Source organism: Coturnix japonica, linkage group LGE64 (genome assembly GCF_001577835.2).
Source record: "Coturnix japonica isolate 7356 linkage group LGE64, Coturnix japonica 2.1, whole genome shotgun sequence".
NCBI classification, from domain to species: Eukaryota; Metazoa; Chordata; class Aves; order Galliformes; family Phasianidae; genus Coturnix; species Coturnix japonica.
Genome location: NC_029545.1, coordinates 431,083 through 436,586, shown reverse-complemented (window position 1 = coordinate 436,586; position 5,504 = coordinate 431,083). Strand labels below are relative to the sequence as shown.

The following is a 5,504-nucleotide window of genomic DNA, read 5'->3' as shown; positions in this document are numbered from 1 at the left end:
TTCTGGGTTTGGCGACCTCACTTCCTGGTTAGCATACATCACTTCCGGGTTTGCTGACCTCACTTCCGGGTTTGCTGAAGTCACTTCTGGGTCTGCTGAAGTCACTTCTGGGTTTGCTGACCTCACTTCCGGGTTTGCTGACCTGAATTCTCAGATAGCAGACCTCACTTCTGGGTTTCCTGACCTAACTTCCTGGTTTGGTGACCTCACTTCAGAGTTTCATGACCTCACTTCTGGCTTTGCCAAACTCACTTCCTGGTTTGCTGACCTCATTTCCGGGTTAGCAGAGCTCACTTCCAGGTTTGGTGACGTCACTTCAGGGTTAGGAGAGCTCACTTCCAGGTATGTTGACCTCACTTCCGGGTTTGGTGATTTCACTTACAGGTTCAGTGACGTCAGTTCTGGGTTTGCTTACCTCACTTCTGCGTTTGTTGACATCACTTCTCGGTTAGCAGACCTCACTTCCGGGTTTGGTGACCTCACTTCCGGGTGTGGTGACCTCACTTCCGGGTATGCTGACCTCACTTCCGGGTTTGGTGACCTCACTTCCGGGTTAGCAGACCTCACTTTTGTGTATGCTGACCTCACTTCCGGGTTTAGTGACGTCACTTCCGGGTTTGGTGACCTCACTTCCGCGTTAGCCGAACTCAATTCCGGGTTTGTGACGTCACTTCCGGTTTGCTGACCTCAACTTCGCGTTAGCCGAACTCAATTCCGGGTTTAGTGACGTCACTTCCGGGTTTGCTGACCTCACTTCCGCGTTAGCCGAACTCAATTCCGGGTTTGGTGATGTCACTTCCGTGTTAGGTGGACTCACTTTTGGCTTGAGCAAACTCACATTTGGGTTTGCTACCTCACTGTCGGGTTTTGGTGACGTCACTTCAGCAGGTTAGCAGACCTCACTTCCAGGTTTGCTGTCCACTCAGGGTTAGTGACGTCACTTCCTCGCTTCATGCAGACCTCCGACTTCGGTTGCTGGGACTCACTTCCGGCTTTGTTGTGAACGGTCCTTACTCTGTTAGTTGACTCAATCCGGTTGAGCAACACTCCTCTGGGTTTTTGGACTCACTTTCAGGTTTGCTGACCTCCTTCACGGGTTGCTTGACCTCACTTCCGGAGTTGAGCTGACCTCACTCTCCGGGTTGGTGACCTCACCATCCTAATCAGCGTTAGTGAGATGAAAATTCACCACCTACCTTTCACGTCTCCCTCGCGTACGGCAACTGAGGCCGTGCCGTTGCTGTGCTGCACAACACCAGCCGGACTGAAAGCAAAGCACGCGAGACGCGTATCTGTTTGCAGACAGTGCCAGGCAGCTTGCTGACACTGCTTACGTTAAGGCACTCCTACCCTCTGCAATGGCCACGCTCTTGGGAGCTCTGGAGCACAGCCACGTGTTGCTCTCTCTGAGGTCCAGGCTCCATTTCTCAGCCACTCACGCTCTGCTCCTCCATGTTCTGCAAAGAAAAGTCCAAGCAGGGAAATTCAGTCATCGCACTGCATCAAACCTCGCTCGTCAGGGCAGTCACACTCATTGCTCGGGTGAGCAACCAGCTGCGTGCTTAACCCAAGGAGCAGCGGTTTACTTGACTTGAGCGTAGCAGCCAATGCCTGACTGTAAGTCTACGAAACTATACGCTTGCCTAACTCTAAAATAACAAGAAACCTACTACCCCTAACCCTAAGAACAAACAGGAACTATCCTAAACGCTCAAAACTAACACTGAAACACTACACTAACCTAACACACCATCAACAACAGAGAACAGAACAAGCACCTAACTCCAACAGGGGGAAGAGGAACTGGGGCCCCAGGAACCAGAGAGCAACAGAGTGGAGAGAAGAATGTTCATTAATGCACCCCAGCTAACGCTGTGGGCAGGGACCGCGCAGCAGACAAGGAGCTTGAAGTGCCTGGACGAGTGATGTGGAAGCTGTGACCATGCAACGAGGGGCCTGGCACGGTGGTGTGGTGCCAGGCCAAGCTATGCCGCGTGCGATCCCACATCATGGCCTCTCTGGAAGGGGGACACTCCATTTGGTTCCTCTCGGACGGAATCCAACTCCATAGGTCCACATGGGTGGGGCACGGGCTGTCCAGCATGATGGAAAATGGCTCTCTACCCTCCTACTGCCGTGGTGTCAGGCGGCCCCTCCCCTTCTCACTCCTTAGGGCCTTCCCAGCTCCTCCTCCACCTAAACAGGGAAAACTGTCTACCCGTAGCCCGTCTTAGCTGCTGACAATCGTTATCTGCCACAGCTGTCAGAGGCAAGTGTGTTGCGCCGCCGCACCGTGACAAAGGCTGAATGCGACGAGGGTATCTAAAATGGCGGCTGCACCTGCTGCACTGGCGTTTCCACATGGATGAGGAGGGGCTCTGAGGGCGGGCAAACGACACGGGACCTCCAACGGCGGCTCCCTGTGCCCAGCGGGCAGCCCTTCTCTGGCCAGCAAGAGGGCACAGAAAAGCCGGCCCCAAGTAAAGGGCCCTCGGCCTCCTTCACTCTCCTTCACTCCCCTCCTTCACCCTCCTTCACCCTCCCCCTTCTTCCACAAGGGAATCTTTTCGGGCTGCCATACTGTCGTGGTTTTGTATTTTTTTCTATTGGTATTCACGGTATCACAGTATCACAGTCTTGTGCGGGTTGGAAGGGACCTTAGAGATCATCAAGTCAAGCCCCCGGGACCCAAAATTAACGTCTTGTTCCGTGTCTTTCCTCTCGCTTTCCTTTAGGGGGGATCTGGGGAACTTATGTGGGGATTTGGGGGTGTCACTTATGGGGCAGGGATTGGGGGTTGGTGGTGTGACTTGTGGGGCGGGTGTGTTGGGGTCACTTATGGGGAAGGGAGGGGGGATTGGGGGCATTTGAGGGGGATTTGGGGGCATATAGGAGGGATTTGTGGGTCACTTATGGGGCAGGGAGGAGGAATGGGGGCACTTGTGGGGCAGGGAGGGGGGATTGGAGATCACTTGTGGGGCAGGGAGGAGGGAGTCACTTATGGGGCAGAGAGGGGAGTTTGGGGGCAGTTATAGGGCAGGTAGGGGGGATTTGGGGGAACCAATGGGGCAAGGAGGGTGGATTGGGGTCACTTGTGGGGCAAGGACAGGGATTGGGGGGCAGGGAGGGGGATTTGGGAGTCACTTATGGGGCAGGGATGGGGTTTGGGAGGTGTCACTAATGGGGCAGGCACCCACCACCATGGGGCTGGTGCTGCGCAGCGCTGGTGGGTCTGACCCACAACTTGTGGGGTGGGGGGGAGGGCACTTATGGGGGCATTTAGGGTGGGGTTAGGGGCACTTATGGGTTATTTGGGGGTTTTTGAGGGTCACTTATGGGGCAGGGATGAGGAATGGGGGCACTTATGGGGCAGGGAGGGCCCCATAGACCCCATAGGTCCCCATAGAGACCCCATAGAGACCTCATAGACTCTCTTCCAGAGAGCTGTACTGGGCTATGAGCAAGAAACCCCATAGATCCCCAGAGACCCCATAGATCCCCATAGAGACCCCATAGTCCCCCATAGGGACCCCATAGACCCCATAGAGACCCCATAGATCACCATAGAGACCCATAGAGACCCCATAGACCCCATAGGTCCCCATAGAGACCCCATAGATCCCTATAGATCCCCATAGAGACCCCATAGATCTTCATTGAGACCCCATAGACATTATAGATCCCCATAGAGACCCCATAGATCTTCGTAGAGACCCCATAGACCCCTTAGATCCCCGTAGAGACCTCATAGATCCCCATAGACACCCCATAGACACAATAGATCCCCATAGAGACCCCATAGATCTTCATAGACACCCCATAGACCCCATAGATCCCCATAGAGACCCCATAGATCCCCATAGAGACCCCATAGATTCCATAGAGACCCCATAGTCCCCATAGACCCCTATAGAGACCCCATAGACCCCATAGAGACCCATAGAGACCCCATAGATGCCCGTAGAGACCCCATAGGACAAAAGGAGCTGGAGCAATCGCAGACAATTTATTGGGGACACATAGGGAGCTCCAGGGATGGGGCAGGAGTGACATTAGATATGGGGTGGGGGAATACAACGGATGGAGGGTTATTACATCCCAAAGTCCTCATGCCATAGGGGAACACTGCCCCCATAGACCCCATAGATCCCCATAGAGACCCCATAGATCTATGGGGTCTATGGGGTCGGGTGATGTCAATAGAACTCCTCGTCCCCTTTCTCCGCCTGCTGCTGGTTCTGGATCTGCTGCTGCTTCTTGTACAGCTCGGCCACCTGCATAGGAAACAATAGATGTGGGGCGTTGTGTCCCTGCTTTGTGTCCCATCCCTGCCCCTGACCCATTACGACCCATTGCGACCCATTAGAAGCCATTAGAACCCATTACGACCCAGTAGAACCCATTACGACCTATTAAAACCCATTAGAACCTGTTACGACCCATTACGACCCATTAGAACCCATTAGAACCCATTTTGACCCACTAGAACCCATTATGACCTATTAGAACCCATTATGACCCATTACGACCCATATGAACCCGTTAGAACTCATTAGAACCCATTACAATCCTTCACAACCCATTATTACAACCCATTACAACCCATAATGACCCATTACGACCCATTGTAACCCACTGTAACCCATTACGACCCATTAGAACCCATTACGACCCATTTGAACCCATTACAACCCATTATTACAACACATTAGAACCCATTAGAACCCATAGCGACCCATTACGACTCATTAGAACCCATTAGTATCCATTACGACCCATTAAAACCCATTACAACCCATTACAACCCATTACAACTCATTAGAACCCAATAGAACCCAATAAAACCCATTACGACACATTACAACCCATTACGACCCATTTGAACCCATTACAACACATCACAACCCATTATTACAACCCATTATTACAACCCATTAGAACCCATTACAACACATAACAACCCATTATGACGCATTACTACCCAGTAGAACCCACTGTAACCCATTACGACCCATTACGACCCATTGCGACCCACTGCAACCCATTACAACCCGTTACGACCCATTACAACCCATCTGTACCCGTTAGAACCTATTACAACCCATTATGACCCATTACAACCCATTATTACAACCCATTATTACAACCCATTACGACCCATTAGAACCCATGACGACCCAGTAGAACCCATTACGACCCTTTAGAACCCATAACAACCCATTAGAACCCATTACGACCCAATAGAACCCAATAGAACCCATTACAACCCATTAGAACCTATTACAACCCATCACAACCCATTATTACAACCCATTTGAACCCATTACAACCCATTAGAACCCAGTAGAACCCAACAGAACCCATTATGACCCATTAGAACCCATTATGACCTGTTACGACCCGTTACAACCCATTACAACCCAATAGAACCCATTAGAACCCAAAAGAACCCATTACGACCCATTAGAACCCATGATGACCCGTGACGACCCAGTAGAACCCAT

The 5,504-nt window shown here is 51.8% G+C and overlaps 1 long non-coding RNA gene across 1 annotated transcript in view; it reads right to left on the bottom strand.

Annotated features, from left to right (window-relative positions):
• Positions 1 to 3,985: 3,985 nt before the first annotated feature.
• LOC107325898 overlaps positions 3,986 to 5,504 on the bottom strand; it is a 2,103-nt gene continuing 584 nt past the window's right edge. Inside the window, exon 3 of the long non-coding RNA XR_001559767.2 lies at positions 3,986 to 4,274. This is a non-coding gene — a long non-coding RNA (uncharacterized LOC107325898). The remainder of the gene's footprint in view (positions 4,275 to 5,504) is intronic.